Here is a 23,826-nt window from a genome sequence, read left to right as displayed (position 1 = left end):
TCCAGTAGTAATATACTGTGGAAGTATCAAACAATTGAAAATCCAAGATGAAATAACAGCAGTATTATGAAAGGATACATTACTACTCACCATACAGAGGAGACACTGAGCCGCAGATTGGCATGCACAGCAAGAAGACTGCTATACATTTAAAATTTTGGCCAAAAGACATTCTTCTAATGTAGAAAATGCACCCACATTCACACAAATCTGACTCTCTCTCTCTCTCTCTCTCTCTCTCTCTCTCTCTCTCTCTCTCTCTCTCACACACACACACACACACACACACACACACACACACACACACACACACGACCGCTGTCTCTGCCACTGAGGTGGGACAGCAAACAGCAATTGCACCTGATGGGAGAACAAATCGGGGGGGGGGGGGGGGGGGGGGGGGGGGTCGCATGGGTAGTGAGGAGACTGGGGCAGGGAGTGGGACCCCTGCTGGAGGGTAACGTGTAGTGCTACTTGTGTGAGCATGCAGGAACATGTTGGGAACAGGGTGGAGCTGCTATGTGCAGTCTACATCTTTCCGCACCCCAGCATCTTCCTTACCCCACCACCCACAGATTGGTTCTCCCACAAGGTTCAGTTGCTGTGTGCAGTCCAGTTTTAACAGCCAAGCCGGATACAGTGGTCATGTGCGTGTTAGTTGTACTTTTGTGTGTGTGTGTGTGTGTGTGTGTGTGTGTGTGTGTGTGTGCGTGTGCGTGTGCGTGTGTGTGTGTGTGTGTGTGTGTGTGTGTGTGTGTTTTCTACTTTCGAAGAAGGTCTTTGGTCGATAGTTTAAATGTATAGCAGACTCTTTGTTGCACCTGTCTGTGACTCAATGTCTCCTCAATATGATGAGTAGTGATCTATTTTTTTCATAACCTTGTTGTAGAAGTATGCTGCAAGTAACTGCTGATTTGTTCACTCCTGTTGCCACCTGGATATAAACTTTATGTCTAATTTAGAGTCAAACAGGCATAACTTCAGTGTTGAATTCATTAATCCAGACACAAATTTATTTCTAAAGGACACTGTAGAATGTTAATTCATTCATTTTCACACTAAATATGCAATCTAATCAACCTTTGTTTTCTTTGTCTTGTAAAATAGTATGCTATAGCAAAATTTCCTGAGACATTAACTTCCAGTTGTAACTTCTTTTATGTAATTGAGCTAAAAATGCTTTGTAAAATTTTGATAGTTAAAACATTGTGTGGGGCTGTGCGACAGAGACCACCCAGGCAGTAGTTTGGTACTAACTTTGATAGAAAGTTTAGTGTTACTTAGTTTTGTGAAAAATGACAAAAATATAAGTAAATTACACTAAAAAATCAATTTCAATGCTATGTTACCACCCAGTGCTATTAACTCTCACAAGCAGTGTATATCAGCTTCTTCCAATCAGATTACCTGCATATAACAATTTTTATGCTACTTGCAAAATTTGAAACTTCTACTTTTGATTGAATAGTACGTCAGAAATGGTGTATGGATCTGGAATATATATGTAACTATTAATATCACGACATTAAAAATCGAATTCTGACATTGTGCAGCACCTTTGCTTTAATCTAAAGAGTGGAACTGATGAGAAAGAAACAAGGGTAAAATTTGGGCATAGAAGCAAATGAAAAGGAAAGTGGACAAAGTGATTACTGGCAAATTAACCTGGGACAACAATGGCACATACTGCACAAAGGTAAGTATTGTTAAATATTATATAAACGTAGTTAGCACTGTGTGGTGAATGATTAAAGAACAACTGTTCTTTGACAGTGGAATATGAGGATACGTAGGTTTTGAACAAAACTTCAGCATCTCATCTACAGGGAGAAATTTAACATTTGAACAAATGTGGAGGGGTTTAAAAAAAAGCTTATTACAGAATCAAAAAGGGAAACAAACAACAATATCAATATTTCAAACAGTGAATTGAAATATGAACTAAACAATAAAATTGACATAACAAAGCATGAGTTAGGTCCCCTTAAAAACTTCTGCTGTGTAGTCATTCACTATTCTACCTGATTTTTAATGGTTACATTATAGAAACTGCTGAAAGTGATATTTGCATAAAAAAGGATGCACAGCATATATATGAGACCGCTAACAACAGGGGCAGATAAAGGGTTCGATTATGAGTAGGGGAAGGGGTAGAGATGAGGGTCACTGTTTGTTACTGTCTCTCTCATGCTCCCAAATATAATGACATCACTGCCACTGTTAGCCCTCTAGGGACCCCAGAGCATGTAATACTGCTGCAACTGTAAGAATACATTTATTGTTGATTTTTATGTGCTTTGCTTCTGTTTTATTACATAATTAGATCTATGATGCATTAGTTAAAAAATATAAAAAATAAAACGATACTTGAGGTCCCGGCAAGACCCCACTTGATATGCAATGTTACATTTTAGATGGACTTTTTTTTTTTGTTATTTTTCATAATGTGAAAACTGTAAGTTTTAAAAAATGGCCTGGAAGCAAATCTCAGATGACGACATTCTTCAGATGCTGGACGAATGTGAGCTCAGTGACTTGGAAGATGTATTGAGCAAACCTAATGAGAACTTTATTCCAGAACAACATGCATCAGACTCAGAAGATAACCTTGTACAGGATTCAGAAAAAAAGTGACATTGCCAGTGACGATTCTGATGGGGATTCCAAAGAAGGAGATGAGTTCATTGCAAAATCAGGGAAAAATTGGACAAGTTCAGTGGCCCCAGTGACTTGTCGTCCCCAATATAACATTGTCAAAGGGTCTGCCAGACCAGCACACACAATTCCCAGACCAGCACACACAACTGATCTTGCAGCCACAATGTCCAAAGTTTTCAACATGTTCTTTGATGGCCAATGTAGTGACCCATATAGATCCACCCTCGGGATCCAGGTGCGCACTCGTAAGGTGCTCCACATGTCAGCAGATGCAACTTAAAGTTCAACAACCGTTGGAGGCTGCCACTTGTGAATGCACAAGCAGCCTCTCGTAAACACTCTCTACTGGCTGGCCAACAGGTTTTTTAGAGATGGGCCCGGCGAGCTCTGACTCACTCACACGTTTGCCTCTGCATATATGTTATTGCACTGTTATTGTCAAGGCTGATTTATGCATTATAATAAGTTATTTTCTAGACTAATAAAGTGTATTGTGTCAGTCATTGTGTGGTGTTCTCTTGTGGGATTAGAGCTCATTAATGATGAGTAGGGTCGTCTCTTCACATGGTTTTTGTTGTGCAGTTACTTTTCACATTTTGTCATGGCATGGAGTCTGAGAAACCTCACTCACACAAACGTAGTAATGGTCAATATCCCACATCGCTATGATCTTGTAAGATGGTCATGTGTTAATACAGAAATAAAAAGTGCCAACAATCACTTTGAAAAATTCTGCAGACATTTTAAAAATGTGAAATGTATTGATATAAGCAATACTGGACATAGATTCCACACACACAAAACGGACTTCACCTGAATGACTTGGGGAAGAAAATCTGGCAAAATCTGATAAACAAGGAAATAAAAAACCACCAAAATAAATTCAAGAACAAAATGATAATTGCATTGCCATCGTCAGACTCCACAACGTAAACACTTCAAAAAAGGGTAAAAGCATTAGAATCATCACCAGCACCAGCAAAGCATGTAAAAAAGGATGAAGTGTTAACAGAAAGAATAGTGGACAGCAATTTCAATGAGAGAACTACAGTTCCTCATTACCCAAATATTATTTTAGATGAAAACAAGAAAAATGAGAAGACTCCATATTCACAAGAAAACACGGCAGTAGTGGCAGAATCAACATTTGAAGTGTCAGAAACAGCATCACCATCATCAACAACAACAGAAATGGCAGTATTAAGTACATTAGCAGCAGCACAAGTTGCAGCAACAAGCAACTCACCACAGCCCAATGTACAGGTACGTCGCGAGAGGTGCAGGAAACCTGGCCTTCTCAAGGTTTTTTGGTATGTCACCAGGACACGGGACTGAATATGACAGCACAAAATGTAAATAAAACTGTAAACAGTTCTCACCCTAGTTGCCTGCAGATTTTAAGTAAAAATATTCAGTGCGTTAGAAATAAATCACTAGAACTTGAGGTAGCGATGAATGGTGCAATTGCAAACATTGACTGCATGTGCATCATGGAGCACTGGCGCAGGACTTTTGAACTAAGTATCATTAATATTCATTCATATGAGTTGGCAAGTCAGTATTGACAAAATAAAAAAAAAAAAAAAAAAAAAAAAAAAAATATTGCCAAAAATGAAAGTGTATGTGTCTTTACTAAATCAATTATCAGGTACAAAAGAAGGTGTGAAGCTGAATTATTGAGTGTGGAAAATCATTCTGAAGCAGCAGTTATACAGTTGTATGAAATACAGGGAAAAGTGATAGTAATAGCAATATACAGACCACCTACTGGGGACACAGACATATTCATTAATAAATTAGAAACACTGCTTAACATTCTTTATACCAAAAAGCCTCTGTAGTTGTCTGTGGGGATTTCAACATAAATCTTATGAATGAAAGTAGACTAAAAAATCAATTCCTAAATGTGTTACGTAGTTTCAATCTGTTTCCACACAAACATGAACCCACAAGAATAACATATAATACAAACAGTCTTATAGATAATATATTTTCAAATGTACAATCCACAGAAATAGACGTAACAAATACTGATTTGGGATTATCACACCATAATGCGCTTGTCCTCAAAATTCCTTCAAAAGAAAAAAGTGTACTTCATATATAAAGGAAAATTTTCCACTGAAAACTGTGTAGAATTAACAAATATCCTAATTAGTGTGTCCTGGGCAGAAGTGCAGTCCCTAACAAATACAAATGATGCATATAACACTTCTTCTTCAATTATCATGGGATATTTTGAAATGTGCTTTCCAAAGAAGCTGTCAACAATCACATCACATCACAATACAATGCCAAGTTCTTGGATCACAGTTGGCATCAAAACTTCTTGTGGAACTTTAAAGAGACAAAATTCAAAATGGAAGCCATCTACAGATCCACAGTTCATAGAATATGTCAAGAATTACAAGAGGATGTATCTAAAAGTAAGTGCCAGGGCAAAATTTATGAGTAATGACTACTTAATAAGACAGTCTGATAACATATCAAAAGCCATATGAGGTAGTGTGAAGACTGAAACAGGAAAGAGATGTGTAGACCAGGATATCATTCTCAAACACACAGAAAATGTCAACATTAAAAAACAAAATTTGCCAAATTACATTAACATTTATTTCATAAATGCAACAAATTCATTAAGCTCGAATTTTACAAAAAAAAAAAAAAAAAAAAAAAAAAAAAAAAAAAAAAAAAAAAAAAAAAAAAAAAAAATTTAAATAAAATAAAATAAAATAAAAACCTGACTTTTCAAAAGCTGCTTGTAGCATGAAGCTAGATCCAACAGATGAACACGAAGTGTTCAAAGTAATAAAAAGCTTGAAACCTAAAATTTCAGCAGGAGTAGATGAGGTGCCTGTTTATATCATAACAATGACAGCTGCACAAATCGCAAGGCCCTTGGCATACATTGCCAACTTATAATTTAGTGAAGGAGTGTTTCCAGAAAAGATGAAAATGTCAAATGTGAAGCCATTAATCAAAAATGGTGACAAGCATAAAGTAGAAAACTATTGGCCAATATCCCTCCTTCCAGCATTTTCCAAAATAGTAGAAAAATTAATGAAGCACAGAATCAACAAATATCTAAATGACCAGAACTTACTAAATAGAAATCAGCATTGCTTCCAGGCAGGTAAAAATACAGAAAAAAATGTGCTACAATGAACAAATAATCAAAAATCTGGAAAAAGACAACAGCTTAGTAGGAATAAATTTAGATCTCTCCAAAGCATTTGACACTGTCAATCACGGCATTCATTTAGAAAAACGGGAAGCATTAGGTATTCATGGGATGTGGAAAAAGTGGTTTGAATCATACCTACAAAACAGAACACAGATTGTAGGACTGAAGTCAGATTACTCCAACCACAAAATAAATTTATTATCAGATGCAAAAAAAGTGGACATAGGAGTGCCACAAGGCAGTATTCTAGGTCCCTCATTGTTCCTTGTCTACATAAATGACTTTCACACCTCAGATGGAGCAGCACAGGCCATACTATTCACAGATGACACTAGTGTGATAACAGGTGCACCAAAGCAAATGCTGCAAACAACTACTGATTAAGTAATAAAGAATGTCCACACTTGATTCAATGCAAACTGGTTGACATTAAATGCTAATAAAATAAATTATATGCAGTTTGGGAAAATATGTCAAAATGTAAATCTTGATCTGTTGTTGGGTGACAAGGCCATAGACAGAGACGCATCAATAAAATTGCTGGGGATTCATGTAGATGAAAATCTTAATTTTAATGGTTATGTAATGAAACTTGTGCAGAAACTTAACTCAACTTGTTTTGCTCTTAGAATTATTGCAATGTTTGTACAGCAGAGGGTGCCAGGATGGCATATTTTGGCTATTTTCAGTCTCTTGCAACATATGGAATAATATTTTGGGGTTCCACCACCTGCTGTCTAAAACAAATCTTTCTGTTACAGAAGAGGGCTATCTGAATAATAACACAATCATCTACAGACACAATGCAAACCCTTATTCAACAAGCTTAAAGTTCTAAAAATACCTTACTTATATATATACAAATGGGTTTACATGTTAGGGCACACCTTGCAGATTTTCAGACAAATGCCGACTCGCATAACTACAATACTCGAAATAGCACAGCACTCCATACTCAATGAACAAAAAGAACACACACACAAAGGCATGTGAGCAAAGGGTACAAAACTACAACATACTGCCAGCCAACATCAGAAAGTTAGAAGATGAAAACAAATTTAAAGTAGAATTTAAAGAATTTCAACTTGAACAATGTTTCTACTCGGTAAATGACTATTTATGCCAATAAATAATTCTGATGATGTTTATATTAATGCAAAACTGAAAACACTGTCTTTCATCCCCTAAAGTTTCTGTTAATTTTTTAAATCTGATGGACAGTTGTTGAGTGTGGTAAAATCTTTACTGAATTATTGTACTGAATATAAGGGCTTCCTGTTTAGGGAAGGCAAAAGAAAAGCCTTAGGGCAAACAGACTATGCAGTTACAATACTGTTCATATACATGTATAAAAAGTTGTATTACTGTGTCTTGATTGACCAAGTATCCTATCCTTTGTACATTCTTTTGTACAGTTTTGTATGTATTATTCCTTGTACTATTTAATGCAAAATTTTGTATGTTCCTTTGCGCAGACCGTTTCCCATAAATTTACATGTTATTTTGGGCAACATCCATACAATATTTATTGTCTACGGATGGATAAATAAATAAAATAAATTACATTCATTAAGTTAATCTGTTTGAAAACTTCTGGTGCATCTGGGTCTTTTCCATGTATACAACCTTGTTTCATGATTTTTAAATCAAGTATCAGCAATGATTGAATTGTGCTCCGTGCAAAATTGTACTCGGTGGCTTCCCCTTTCATTCCTCTTCCCTTCTTCTACAACGATTAGACCGTCAGTGACAGAGCCGCTCGAGCTCCTGCTGCCAAATAAGGTGAATACACCATTTTTTTATTACATATTTTTAAAAGCTTCAAACAGGAGCGACTTATTTTCAGTTACCTATGTAGTTACTAGTATACTTTTGTAATTTTTTGCGTGTTTTAGTGCTTACTAGAAACAACCTCTTATTTTAAAACCAGTGTAGCATACAGTACCACCGTTGCTACCGACGCCTGTATCGACCCTCATATCGTACAGGCTTTTGTTAGTTTTGCTTAGAACAGTTCAGTGTCGGTTAGACCGTCAGTGACAGAGCCGCTCGAGTTCCTGCTGCTAATAAGGCGAGTACACCATCTGTTTATTACATATTTTTATGAGTTTCAAACAAGAGCGACTTCAGTAATGGATGGGCACTGTGATTGCTGTGTACAGATGTGAGCCGAGTTGGTGACCCTTCGCTCACAGCTCCAGGCAGTGTTGGCTTCCATCACACAGCTTGAGGCTGCTGCCAAGGGGCATCACTATGGGGGTTCAAATGCGGGGATGCAAGGGACGTCAAGCACGACCCACATGTCCCCCACTCGGTCCACTGCTGTGACTGCCCCGGATACTGCCTGCACTGAGGCTGACCCCTCACCCACGGTCAAGTGAGAAATCATTTCAAAGTCTGGCAGGCAGCGAAAGACTTTCCAAGGGGTCGATTTTAGTGCCTCTCCGGTTCGTTTGACGAACACGTTTCGGGCATTATCTGTAGCTGATGAAGTCTCTGAGCTGGATGCAGTTGTCCACCCTGTTCCAGAGGAAGCTTAAGGTCTGGGCATCCACAGAGGGTGGGTTTGCTGGTAGTTGGGAGCTCTAATGTTAGGTGCATAATGAGGCCCCTTATGAACATGGCTGCCAAGGAGGGGAAGGAAGCCAGTGTGCACTCCATGGGCATACCGAGGAAAGTCATTCCGGATGTGGAAAGGGGGCTTCAGGATGCCATGAAGAGTATGGGGTGCAGCCAACTGCAGATGGTGGTCCATGTTGGTACCAATGACGCGTGTCGCTTTTGACTGTAGGAGATTCTCTCTGGTTTCAGGCGGCTAGCGGAAATGGTAAAGACTGCCAGTCTTGCTTGTGAGATTAAGGCGGAGCTCATCAATGCAGCATCGTCAACAGAACCGACTGTGGTCCTTTGGCGCAGAGCCAAGTGGAGAATCTGAATCAGAGGCTCAGGCGGCAGTTCTGTGACCGTGGAGGCTGCAGATTCCTTTACTTGCACTATCGGGTGGTGGGTTTCCGGGTTCTGCTTAATAGGTCAGGAGTCCATTACACACAGGAAGTGGCTACACAGGTAGCGGGGGCTGAGTGGAATGGACTGGGCGGTTTTTTGGGTTAGAAGGTCTCAGGAAACCACAGAAAGGGTTTCCATCTAAAAGGGGGCAGGTAAAATACAGTAAGGTAGTAGTAGAAACGATCAGTATTGTAGTTGTAAATTGTCATAGCTGTGTTGGGAAAGAACCAGAGCTCCAAGCCCTAATAGAAAGCACTGAAGCTCAAATAGTTATAGGTACGGAAACCTGACTAAAACCAGAAATAAGTTCACCCGAAATTCTTTCAAATGACCTAACAGTGTTCAGAAAGGATAGATTAAAAACAGTTGGTGGTAGAGTATTTATTGCTGTCAGAAGTAGTTTACCTTGTAGTGAAATTGAATTAGATAGTTCCTGCAAAATAGTATGGGTAGAGGTTATACTTGACAATCAGACTAAAATATTAATTGGATTGTTTTACTGACCCCTCGACTCAGAAGATACTGTTGCTGAACGGTTCAAAGAAAACTTGAGTCTCATTTCAAATAGGTACTCCACTCATACAATTATTGTTGGTGGCGACTTCAATCTACACTCAATATGCTGGAAAAATTATACTTTTAAAGCTGGCGGCAGACATAAAACATCATCCAAAATAGTACAGAATGTTTTTTCAGAAAATTATTTTTAACAATCAGTTCATGAGCCCACTCGAAGCATAAATGGTTGCAAAAGCATACTTGAACACTTAGCAATAGATAATCCTGGACAAATTGGGAGTACCATGACAAATACAGGGATTAGCGACCACAAGACAGTTGTTACTAGGCTGAATACCGTAACACCCAATACCATCAAAAAGAAATGCAAAGTACATCTATTTAAAAAAGCTGATAAAAATGCTCTTAATGCCTTCCGATCTGATCATGTAAGCGCAGAAAAGATGTGGAATGATTTCAAAGAGATAGTATTGACGACAGTTAGGAGATATATACCGTATAACCTAGTAAGTGATTGTACTGATCCCCCATGGTACACAAAACGGGTCAGATCGCTATTGCAGAAGCAACGTAAAAAGCATGCCAAATTTAAAAGAATGCAAAATCACCAAGACTGACGAAGTTTTGCAGAAGTTCGAAATATAGCACGCACTTCAATGCGAGATGGTTTTAATAATTTCCACAACAAGACTGTCTCAGAATCTGGCAGAAAACCTAAAGAGATTCAGGTCATACATAAAGCACACCAGTGGCAAGAAACAATCAATACCTTCACTGCGTGATAACAATGGTGAAGTCACTGATGACAGTGCCACTACAGCAGAGTTATTAAACATGGTTTTCCAAAACTCCTTCACCAAAGAAGACGAAGTAAATATTCCTGAATTCCAATCAAGAACAACTGTGAAGATGAAAAATATAGAGGTAGATATCCTCGGTGTAGCAATGCAGTTTAAATCTCTTAATTAAGGCAACGCCTCTGGTCCAGATTGTATACCAGTCAGGTTCTTTTGACAGTATGTTGAGACGATAGCTCCATATTCAGCAATTATGTACAACTGCTTGCTCACAGAAAGTTCCTACCTAAAGACTGGAAAATTGCTCAAGTCATACCAATACCCAAAAAGGGAAATATGAGTAATTCAATGAATTACAGGCCCATATCACTAATGTCAATTTGCAGTAGGGTTTTGGCACATATACTGTATCCGAGTCGAGGGACATGAAAGGGAAGCAGTGGTTGGGAAGGGAGTAAGACAGGGTTGTAGCCTCTCCCCGATGTTGTTAAATCTGTATATTGAGCAAGCAGTAAAGGAAACAAAAGAAAAATTCGGAGTAGGTATTAAAATCCATGGAGAAGAAATAAAAACTTTGGGGTTTGCCGATGACATTGTAATTCTGTCAGAGACAGCAAAGGACTTGGAAGAGCAGTTGAATGGAATGGACAGTGTCTTGAAAGGAGGATATAAGATGAACATCAACAAAAGCAAAACGAGGATAATGGAATGTAGTCGAATTAAGTCGGGTGATGCTGAGGGAATTAGATTAGGAAATGAGACACTTAAAGTAGTAAAGGAGTTTTGATATTTGGGGAGCAAAATAACTGATGATGGTCGAAGTAGAGAGGATATAAAATGTAGACTGGCAATGGCAAGGAAAGCGTTTCTGAAGGAGAGAAATTTGTTAACATCGAGTATAGATTTAAGTGTCAGGAAGTGATTTCTGAAAGTATTTGTATGGAGTGTATGGAAGTGAAACATGGACGATAAATAGTTTGGACAAGAAGAGAATAGAAGCTTTCGAAATGTGGTGCTACAGAAGAATGCTGAAGATTAGATGGGTAGATCACATAACTAATGAGGAACTATTGAATAGGATTGTGGAGAAGAGAAGTTTGTGGCACAACTTGACCAGAAGAAGGGATCGGTTGGTAGGACATGTTCTGAGGCATCAAGGGATCACCAATTTAGTAATGGAGGGCAGCGTGGAGGGTAAAAATCGTAGAGGGAGACCAAGAGATGAATACACTAAGCAGATTCAGAAGGATGTAGGTTGCAGTAGGTACTGGGAGATGAAGAAGCTTGCTCAGGATAGAGTAGCATGGAGAGCTGCATCAAACCAGTCTCACGACTGAAGACCATAACAACAACAACTGTATCCGAACATTATGAATTACCTCAAAAAAAGCAATTTATTGACACATAGCACGGATTCAGGAAACGTTGTTCTTGTGAAACACATCTAGCTCTTTACACTCATGAAGTAATGTGTGCTATCGACAGGGGATGTCAAACTGACTCCACATTTTTAGATTTCCAGAAGACTTTCGACACCATTCCTCACAAGCATCTTCCAACCAAAATGTGTGTCTATGGAATATCACCTAAGTTGTGCAACTGGATTCAAGATTTCCTGTCAGAAAGGTCACAGTTCGTAGTAATAGACAAAAAGTCATCGAGTAAAACAGAAGAAATATCCGGCATTCCCCGAGGAAGAGTTGTAGGTCCTCTATTGTTCCTGATCTATATTAATGGCATAGAAGACAATCTGAGTAGCCCTCTTAGATTATATGCAGATGATGCGGTCATTTACCATCTTGTAACGTCATCAGATGACCAAAACGAACTGCAAAATGATTTAGATAAGATATCCGTGTGGTGCTAAAGCAGCAATTGACCCTGAATAAAGAAAAGTGTGAAGTTATTCACATAAATACTAAAAGAAATCTGGTAAATTTTGATTACGTGGTGTGTCACTCAAATCTGAAGGCTGGAAATTCAACTAAATACTTTGGGTTTAGCATTACAAATAACCTAAATTGGAACGATCACATAGATAATGTTGTGGGTACAGCAAATCAAAGACTGTGATTCACTGGCAGAACACTTAGAAGGTGCAACAGATCTACTAAAGAGACTGCTTACACCACACTTGTCTGCCCTATTCTGGATTACTGCTGTACAGCATGGGATCCGCAACAGGTGGGACTGATGGATGACATCGAAAACATTGAAAGAAGGGTGGCTTGTTTTGTATTATTGTGAAATAGGGGAGATAGTGCCACAGAAATAATATGTGAATTGGAGTGGCAATCATTAAAACAAAGGCGTTTTTCGTTGTGATGGGATCTTCTCATGAAATTTCACTAACTAGTTTTCTCCTCCAATTGCAAAAACATTCTGTTGGCACCTACCTACATAGGGAGAAATGATCATCACAATAAAATAAGAGAAATCAAGGCTTGCATAGAAAAATTTAAGAGCTCGTTTTTTCTGCATGCCATTCTAGAGTGGAACGGTAGAGACAGCTTGAAGGTAGTTCATTGAACCATCTGCCAATTAGTGAATAGCAGAATAATCACATAGATGTAGATGTACCTTCCAATTCCCTCTGACAGTTAAATTTTTCTCTCCCTTAACTATTCAAGTAATTTTTTTTATCTCATCATACATTCTTTGTATTTCTTCATCATCTGTGGTGCTAATAGGCATGTAAACTTCTATCAGGACGGTGGGTGTAGGCTTAATATCTATCTTGGCTATTATGGCATTCTTAGCGGCTCACCAGCCTTCTTCTTTTCTTATTCATTATTAGGTCTACTCCTGCATTGCCATTACTTTATTTTGTGTTAATAACCATTTACTGCCACCACACTTCACCCATTGCCACTACATATAACTTAAATCTGTACATTTGCCTTTTTCTTTTCTTTAACCTGTCTATCCGATGAAGGGATCTAAAGGTCCTCGCCCTGATGCATAGAATGCCAGTATTGTTTGCTAATGGGAACATCTTCCTGAGTAGTCCCCACCTAAAGAAATGAATGGGGGACTATTTTACCTGGGGAATATTTAACCTGTGAGGCTGTCATCATTAAACCACACAGTAATGATGCATGTTCTCAGGAAATATAATGGCTTTAGTTTCTCCTTGCCTTAGGCCACCCACAGTACCAATACCAAGGCCATGTGGTTAATGTTACAAGACCAGAGCAGTCAATGACCCAGACTTTTGTCCCTGTAACTGCTGAAAAGACTGCTACCCTTCTTCAAAAACCACATGTTTGACTGGCCTTTCCACCTGTCGTGCAGTCAGTCAGCCTAGCCTTTTAGAAGTGGTACAGAACTTTACTGGAAAGGCAAATGATCACTTTGAAATAGACAACTCAACAATTAACATAGAATACACAACGATTATTCAATTTAAACTCTGAGAGACAGACAAAATATTGTGAATAATGAGTTTATGTCAAAGAAGTCTTCGAGCCACTCACATACTTGGGAACCAATCCCATATGCTCGTACCTTAGTTAGGAGTCTGCAGTGGGGCACCGAGTCAAATGCTTTCTGGAAGTCAAGGAATATGGCATCCATCTGATACCCTTCATCTGTGGTTTGCAAGATATCATGTGAAAATAGGGCGAGTTGTGTTTCACAGGAGTGATGCTTTCTAAAGCCATGCTGATGCATGGACAGCAACTTCTCTGTCTCAAGGAGATTCATTATATTCGAACTGAGAATATATTCGAGAATCCTGCAACAAGCCGATGTTAAGGATATTGGTCTATAATTTTGAGGATCTGTCCTTCTACCCTTCTTATATACAGGCGGGATGCACAAAAAGGATTTTTTAGATTACATGACTTTTAATCCAGTCCAGATAATGATAGCTGTATGAGACCCACATGTATCAGAAGAAGGGTCAAAGAAACGCCCTCCCTCCCTCCCTAAAGTTAGAATATTAAAATGTTAGCAGTTAACCATCAAAGCATTCACAATCAAGCACCAGAGTTTGAAGCGCTCCAAAAAACAGTGGAGCTAATGTAGCACTAGGTACAAAATTGATAACTGAAGAGAACTTCATGAGCCAAGATCAATAAAAAGGCATTTTATTGGATGACTGGTTTCAACAGAACTCTGCTGTCATCATCAGAACTTATGCATTAAAATTTTGACACCACACTGTCTATTACTGTAGCAAGTTGCTTCACACTGCATATGCATTTCCCACTACCACGAAGATCACTACACATCAGCATGTCAAGTATAAAAGCATTATGTAAAAACACAAGCATAACTGTATTCATCAATTAAAAGTGTTCATGTTCACAATCAGGTGGCAGCTGAGTTGAGTTGAGTTGCCAGCTCGTGGTGAACATGACACTTGTACTCGGTGCAATACGGTTATGTTTACATATGTACACAACACTTTTATACAAATACTTGACATGCCTATGTGCAGTGATCATCATGGTAGTGGGAAGTGTATGTGCCGTGTGAGGCAACTTGCTGCACTAACGGACAATATGTTGTCAAAATTTTAGAGCATAAGTTCTGATGATAACAGCATAGCTCTGTAAAAACTGGTCATCCAATAAAACACTTTCTTCGTGATCCTGGATTGTGAAGTTTTCTTCTGTTATCATAGATTGCAGATCGTCCCCCAGGCTGACAATGTTTGGAATGTATAAGGTACAGAAATCTGATTATAACCCAAAACTGAAAGCAATCAGATTTAGGAAAAATTTAGGTGTATGTCTAATGGGAAATGGAGATGTTGCATTTGTCACAGTAGACAGAAAACTCAAATCAATCAAGACAGAAACCAAAGCCAAATGCAAGATTGTGCAGGCAAGACTCACTATCAAGGGTGGGCATAGAATCATAAATCGATCCTTCTATCAACCACCAGACTCACCCTCCGATGTAACCAAAAACTTTAGAAAACCTCATTTCATTTGTACGTAAGTATCCCAGTCATATTGTCATCACTGGAGGAGACTTGAATCATCCCATAATAGAGTGGGATGATTACAGTGTTGTTGGTGGTGGGTGTGACAAGTCATCCTGTGAAACATTACTACTTGTCTTCTCCAAAAACTACCTAGAACAGATAATTTAGAATCATATGCTAGACAGAAATATATTGAATCTAATAGCAACAAATTAGCAATGAGCATGAGAAGCCATTCTCCAGAACATAACTACACATCTTCTCGAAAAACTACCTAGAACAGATAGTTTGAAATCACACTCATGATGGAAATGTATTGGATATAATAGCAACAAATACATCTCATATCTTTGAGGATGTCCACAAAGAAACTGGTATCAGTGATGATGAGCCAGTTGTAGAAACAATGGTTATTAAAGTACAAAGGGCAACTAAAACAAGTAGCAAGATTTGTACATTCGGTAAACTAGGTAAAGACACACTAATGTCAATCAAAATGAGGAATTTCAAAAATTTAGCTGTGGACAGAAGCACGTAGGCGAACTAAGGCTCATGTTTAAAAGAATAGCTGATCATGCACTGGATTGTACCTAGGACAACAGATTATGACTGGAGAGACCTTCCAAGGTATACACTCATTGTGAAGAAATGACTAAGGAAACAATGACTTCTGTATAATAGGTGTAACACGAAGCCAAGGGCTGTTGATAGAGAGTTGCTGATTCAAATATGAATGGCTGTCAGGTGGGCAGTGCACAAAGCCTTCATTAACTATTATAACAGAATATTACCAAAAGATCTCTACAAAGCCCAAAGTAATTTTGAACATATGTAAAGGCTGATAGAGGTACTAGAGTCAGTGTCCAGACACTCAAGGACAAGACAGGGACTGACATTGAGTATGCGAAAGCGAAGGCAAAAATTCTGAACTCCATTTTCAAATGCTCATTTACAAATGAAAATCAAGGATTACTGTCACAGTTTAATTCTGGTACCACTGCACAGATGAGTGAAGCAAATATAATTGTCAGTGGTGTCAAGACACAGCTGACGTCATTAAAACTGAACAAAGCTCCAGGGCCTAGTGGAATTCCTATCAGATCCTATGTAAAATTTGAGGCTAAGTTAGTACCTCTTTTAAGCATAATATACCATACACATCTTGTACAAAAAACTGTGCCCAAAGGCTGGAAGAGAGCATGGCTCACACCTGTTTACAAGAAGGGTAGAAGAAATGACCCACAAAACTACTGCCCATTATCATTGATATCCATTTCTTACAGAGTCTTAGAACATATTCTGAGCTCAAACAAAATGAGGCGTCATGAGCAAAATCACCTCCTCAATGCCAACCAGCCCAGATATAGAAAATATCGATCACGTGAAACCCAACTCACACTTTTCTCACATGACATAAAGAACACCATGGAACAAAGCAGTCAGGTAGATACAGTATTTCTTGACTTCCAAAAAACATTTGACTCAGTACCACAGTTATATGTATTATCAAAAGCACAATCATGTGAACTATCAAGCAAAATTTATAACTGGATTGAGGATTTCTTTGTAGGGAGGGCACAGCACATTACCTTGGATGGAAAGTCATCAATACATGTAGAAGTAACTTTAGGTGTGTCCCAGGAAAGTGTGTTGGAGTCTTGTTGTACAAACTGTACATTAATGATCTTGCAGACATCATCAATAATGACGACAGACTTTTCACAGATGATGTTGTTATCTATACTGATGTACAGGGTGAAAGAAAATACACAAATATTCAGAACTCGATAAGATTTCAAAGTAGCACAAAGACTGGCAACTTGCTTTAAATGTTCAGAAATGTAAAATCACGCACTTCATATAATAAACAAACATATTCTATAACTACAATATCAATAAGCCACAACTGGAATCAGTCAACTGAAATAATTATGGGTAACAATTTGTAGGGATATGAAATGGAATGATCACACAGGCTCAGCTGTTGCTAAAGCAAGTGGTAGACTTTTGTTCATTGGTAGATTATTAGTGAAATGCAATCGGTCTACAGAGGAGACTACAAAAACCTCATGCAAGGCATTATAGAATATTGCTGAAATGTGTGGGGGACAAAATAAATAGGACTAACAAGGGATAGTGAATGTAAATAAAGAAGGGCAGCATGCTTATGTCACCCTACACATCAATTTCACAATTTACTCTCTCCAGCTGTTCTGCTTCAATCCACACTTAAACCATTCAAAGCTGTCTTGCAGTTACTTCATTGCATGTCTTCCTTCACTTTCAGTTTACTACTGCAACATTACTCTTCACATTTTTCTATGCAAGCCCTAAGTATTACTGCATTTTTGATAAAATTCCTGGCTACATTCACATTACCTCATGCTACATATATTACCCTCCGTTCATTTGAGAAAAAATTTAATCCATAATGAGTTAGTGTTTTATTTCAGTATTAATGTTTACCTTTGGATGATGTTCAATACATCCTAAAACTGAAAAATTAATCCTTTTTATTTATTTTCAATCACTAGACCTTTAACACTCACAATAACAGATAATTACTGATGTGATTAAGTCAGTGTAATTAGCTCTCCTTGGTGCAATAGATATGGGAGAGTGATTCCACTATTCAACTACATAATCATAAAAACAAAGACTTACTTTACATAGGAGTATATAATCATCTTGTCTATGTCTCAGTCTGAACTTGTTGCATACTCTCTATAAAAGGTTTCTTGGGGGTGTGGGAAGTGAAGGAAGCAAATTCCATCCATGACAAAGAATTCAGTGTGTAACGAAACTTAGTTGAAGAAAGTGAGCTGCAACTTCCCCAAAAGACCAGCCACTACATCCGTGTTTCATGCTATGTATTAAGCACTCAACAAAAGAAACAATGGTAACCTACCATTCTCATAGAGTTTCCATCCATGACTGACTAGGTAGGGGCTGGGAATCAGAGGAAAGGTGTGAGGTAATAGGAAAGGAGAAGATATGTGGGGTACACAGGAGATACGGAAGTATTTGTATCAAATGAAGGTCAGAGAGAAAGATACAAGACAATACTCAGTAGCAGTGGTGCAATAAGGATTAAAGTTAGTCCCAATCACAAAACAAATGGAATACAAGTAGAAGAAATTAAGACAGGGAAAGTAGATTATGATGCTGGTATCGGGGAGAATCGAGTGAAAAGGTGTCAGGTAGTAGTAATCTGGTGTCTTCAGATGAGGGTTAGCATAACTTCAGATCTGTGGGATTACAGTTGATGCAACAGGAGCAGGTGACTCACAAGCTGTGGCATTATGAGTTAGAGAGGCCTACGGATAGACTAAGATATAAGTTCAGCAACTCAAAGTGACTTTGGAAGAGATGGATGGAGTGTTAAAGGCAATATTTTTGGTAATTATGGCTCTAGTGAGCAACATGACTGAGTTCATCAGGGTCTGGTTATGATGGCTGAAAAAGATTTACTGGTTGTTTTTCTTAATAGGCTTACTGGAAAAAATAGTGCAAGTCTGTTTATGGGTTAGCTGCACAGGATATTGTCTGTAAACAACCTAGCAATGTTATCAGCCTATTTGGATAATTCTTATCATCCACAACAGGTGTACCCACAAGTGCTAAAGCTATAGAGGGGAACACTAATGATGTGGAATGGGTGGCAGCTCTCAAAATGAGGATAACATTCATGGCTTTGATATACATAGATTTTTGTAGAGTCAAAAAGGAACAGCTCACTGTCCATGGACTACTGAGTTACGAAGGACCAAAGTGATATGTAGCTGGGAGTTTGTGTTGAGATTCTAGAAGGAAGACAACAGACTATGGCATTACAATGCTTTTAAATAAACTTCATGAGAAAAAAAGCTGTATTGTAGACACTTCTTAACAGAGTATGACAGAGTCACCACTTATACTTACTACAGGAACACAAAAAAATATGTCAACTTTTCTGTAATGAACTTGAACTGAGTTTGATGTTAAGAACGTCTTCATACAAATGTGAGTGTGAGTCATTCAGCAGGATGCCAAATATGCAGAATATAATACTTCTGATAGTATCGATTTGCACACAACACGAAAATTACCCAGAAAATGAACACTGTGTATGCTCAAAATTCAAATATTATGTGGGAATAAGAGACTAACTAGTGAAGTGCAGTGTTTATTCCTTCGAAGAGAACTGATTTTGAGAGTTTCGTTTTTCTTTAGAGCTGTTACTTCCAACTGTAGGTGGGGAGGCTTGCGTGCCTCAGCGATACAGATAGCCGTACCGTAGGTGCAACCACAATGGAGGGGTATCTGTTGAGAGGCCAGACAAACGTGTGGTACCTGAAGAGGGGCAGCAGCCTTTTCAGTAGTTGCAAGGGCAACAGTCTGGATGATTGACTGATCTGGCCTTGTAACAATAACCAAAACGGCCTTGCTGTGCTGGTACTGCGAACGGCTGAAAGCAAGGGGAAACTACAGTCGTAATTTTTCCCAAGGGCATGCAGCTTTACTGTATGATTACATGATGATGGCGTCCTCTTGGGTAAAATATTCCGGAGGTAAAATAGTCCCCCATTCGGATTTCCGCGCGGGGACTACTCAAGAGGATGTCGTTATCAGGAGAAAGAAAACTGGCGTTCTACGGATCGGAGCGTGGAATGTCAGATCCCTTAATCGGGCAGGTAGGTTAGAAAATTTAAAAAGGGAAATGGATAGGTTGAAGTTAGATATAGTGGGAATTAGTGAAGTTCGGTGGCAGGAGGAACAAGACTTCTGGTCAGGTGACTACAGGTTTATAAACACAAAATCAAATAGGGGTAATGCAGGAGTAGGCTTAATAATGAATAGGAAAATAGGAATGCGGGTAAGCTACTACAAACAGCATAGATAACGCATTATTGTGGCCAAGATAGATACGAAGCCCACGCCTACTACAGTAGTACAAGTTTATATGCCAACTAGCTCTGCAGATGACGAAGAAATTGAAGAAATGTATGATGAAATAAAAGAAATTATTCAGATTGTGAAGGGAGACGAAAATTTAATAGTCATGGGTGACTGGAATTCGAGTGTAGGAAAAGGGAGAGAAGGAAACATAGTAGGTGAATATGGATTGGGGGACAGAAATGAAAGAGGAAGCCGCCTGGTCGAATTTTGCACAGAGCACAACATAATCATAACTAACACTTGGTTTAAGAATCATCAAAGAAGGTTGTATACATGGAAGAACCCTGGAGATACTAAAAGGTTTCAGATAGATTATATAATGGTAAGACAGAGATTTAGGAACCAGGTTTTAAATTGTAAGACATTTCCAGGGGCAGATGTGGACTCTGACCACAATCTATTGGTTATGACCTGTAGATTAAAACTGAAGAAACTGCAAAAAGGTGGGAATTTAAGGAGATGAGACCTGGATAAACTAAAAGAACCAGAGGTTGTACAGAGATTCAGGGAGAGCATAAGGGAGCAATTGACAGGAATGGGGGAAATAAATACAGTAGAAGAAGAATGGGTAGCTTTGAGGGATGAAGTAGTGAAGGCAGCAGAGGACCGAGCAGGTAAAAAGACGAGGGCTAGTAGAAATCCTTGGGTAACAGAAGAAATATTGAATTTAATTGATGAAAGGAGAAAATATAAAAATGCAGTAAGTGAAACAGGCAAAAAGGAATACAAACGTCTCAAAAATGAGATCGACAGGAAGTGCAAAATGGCTAAGCAGGGATGGCTAGAGGACAAATGTAAGGATGTAGAGGCCTATCTCACTAGGGGTAAGATAGATACCGCCTACAGGAAAATTAAAGAGACCTTTGGAGATAAGAGAACAACTTGTATGAATATCAAGAGCTCAGATGGAAACCCAGTTCTAAGCAAAGAAGGGAAAGCAGAAAGGTGGAAGGAGTATATAGAGGGTCTATACAAGGGCGATGTACTTGAGGACAATATTATGGAAATGGAAGAGGATGTAGATGAAGATGAAATGGGAGATATGATACTGCGTGAAGAGTTTGACAGAGCACTGAAAGACCTGAGTCGAAACAAGGCCCCCGGAGTAGATAATATTCCATTGGAACTACTGACGGCCGTGGGAGAGCCAGTCCTGACAAAACTCTACCATCTGGTGAGCAAGATGTATGAAACAGGCGAAATACCCTCAGACTTCAAGAAGAATATAATAATTCCAATCCCAAAGAAAGCAGGTGTTGACAGATGTGAAAATTACCGAACTATCAGCTTAATAAGTCACAGCTGCAAAATACTAACACGAATTCTTTACAGACGAATGGAAAAACTAGTAGAAGCCAACCTCGGGGAAGATCAGTTTGGATTCCGTAGAAAAACTGGAACACGTGAGGCAATACTGACCTTACGACTTATCTTAGAAGGAAGATTAAGGAAAGGCAAACCTACGTTTCTAGCATTTGTAGACTTAGAGAAAGCTTTTGACAATGTTGACTGGAATACTCTCTTTCAAATTCTAAAGGTGGCAGGGGTAAAATACAGGGAGCGAAAGGCTATTTACAATTTGTACAGAAACCAGATGGCAGTTATAAGAGTCGAGGGACATGAAAGGGAAGCAGTGGTTGGGAAGGGAGTAAGACAGGGTTGTAGCCTCTCCCCGATGTTGTTCAATCTGTATATTGAGCAAGCAGTAAAGGAAACAAAAGAAAAATTCGGAGTAGGTATTAAAATTCATGGAGAAGAAATAAAAACTTTGAGGTTCGCCGATGACATTGTAATTCTGTCAGAGACAGCAAAGGACTTGCAAGAGCAGTTGAATGGAATGGACAGTGTCTTGAAACGAGGATATAAGATGAACATCAACAAAAGCAAAACAAGGATAATGGAATGTAGTCTAATTAAGTCGGGTGATGCTGAGGGAATTAGATTAGGAAATGAGGCACTTAAAGTAGTAAAGGAGTTTTGCTATTTGGGGAGCAAAATAACTGATGATGGTTGAAGTAGAGAGGATATAAAATGTAGGCTGGCAATGGCAAGGAAAGCATTTCTGAAGAAGAGAAATTTGTTAACATCCAGTATTGATTGAAGTGTCAGGAAGTCATTTCTGAAAGTATTCGTATGGAGTGTAGCCATGTATGGAAGTGAAACATGGACGATAAATAGTTTGGACAAGAAGAGAATAGAAGCTTTCGAAATGTGGTGCTACAGAAGAATGCTGAAGATTAGATGGGTAGATCACATAACTAATGAGGAAGTATTGAATAGGATTGGGGAGAAGAGAAGTTTGTGGCACAACTTGACCAGAAGAAGGGATCGGTTGGTAGGACATGTTCTGAGGCATCAAGGGATCACCAATTTAGTATTGGAGGGCAGCGTGGAGGGTAAAAATCGTAGAGGGAGACCAAGAGATGAATACACTAAGCAGATTCAGAAGGATGTAGGTTGCAGTAGGTACTGGGAGATGAAAAGCTTGCACAGGATAGAGTAGCATGGAGAGCTGCATCAAACCAGTCTCAGGACTGAAGACCACAACAACAACAACAACAGTATCGATTTGCACACAACACGAAAATTACCCAGAAAATGAACACTGTGTATGCTCAAAATTCAAATATTATGTGGGAATAAGAGACTAACTAGTGAAGTGCATTGTTTATTCCTTCGAAGAGAACTGATTTTGAGAGTTTCGTTTTTCTTTAGAGCTGTTACTTCCAACTGTAGGCCTGCTAAATATATGTCCTGAGGTGTATGTAGGTTTGATTTCTGACCTACAAATACTATTCCATTCTATGCCTCCTTTCAAAGAAATCAGCACTCAGCACTATACTAAGCACTTTACAAACTGAATCTGCATTGTCATCATTATCCTATATATGATTTTTTCTGTATATAACAGACCCAAGTAGTTTTACATAAATTTAACATCGCAAAAATGACAAACAGCATAAAAATGTACACTTTTCTATTAAATAACTTCAAATCCAAAAAACTTACGTAAATTAATTTTGTGAAATGTAATTATTATTTCATAAATAATATTTCAGAGATAAAGCAGCAGTCAGCCTGTGGCTGGTTGTGATTGATTGTAATATATTTTTTGTTTTAGAAAGTAAATAAGAGCATTCCTGCTCATATCTCTCTCTCGTCTGTTAGCCTTTGTACTGATAGGACATACTATAGCTGTGTTCCTTGGATATCAGTAACTAATCTTTCTTTTCTGTAGACACATCTGATGTAAGTGTGCCTTTAGAACCATTTGAAATTAAATTAGTGTAAATTAGTTAAGTCTCATGAGTTCTCATTTTGACAGTTCTCCTAATAGATATAAGATACATGAAATGCTTTATTGTTACAGCCAATGACCAATAAGAGCTTAATGGATCATGGCATGGAAACATAAAGGCTGAATACAATTAGTATTCTACCATTTATTCATTTACAACTTGCTACAGCATCACTGGGGCTGCTGATCATCACAAAGTGTTTTGCAAACTTGAATGCAAGCATGGAACCTTAAATGGTCTGGCCACAGTCTCCAAGCTACCATTCCATTTTGCCCATAAATAACAGGTAAAGGCCCTGCAAAATTGATGGTGGTAATCTCTAAATTTTCAGAATTTTTCTAGAAATCAGATTGGTCACTAACAAAAATGCATCCACCACCAACAATTTTAACATTTTTCTTTCCAGTGATTAATTTCAATTTCTACTCAAAACCAAATTTTAGTAATCTTGCTTGAGCAGATGTGTCAATATTACTCATAGCTGATAGC

The 23,826-nt window shown here is 38.4% G+C and overlaps 1 protein-coding gene across 4 annotated transcripts in view; it reads right to left on the bottom strand.

The window, feature by feature from the left end:
* Positions 1 to 23,826, bottom strand: part of LOC124798017 (actin-related protein 8) — a 173,646-nt gene that overhangs the window by 69,884 nt on the left and 79,936 nt on the right. The gene's annotated exons all lie outside the window — the stretch shown is intronic.

The sequence above is a fragment of the Schistocerca piceifrons genome, chromosome 5, assembly GCF_021461385.2.
Source record: "Schistocerca piceifrons isolate TAMUIC-IGC-003096 chromosome 5, iqSchPice1.1, whole genome shotgun sequence".
In the NCBI taxonomy this organism is placed as follows: domain Eukaryota; kingdom Metazoa; phylum Arthropoda; class Insecta; order Orthoptera; family Acrididae; genus Schistocerca; species Schistocerca piceifrons.
The sequence above is the reverse complement of the archived record's forward strand: the minus strand, read 5'-3'. Positions and strand labels throughout refer to the sequence as shown.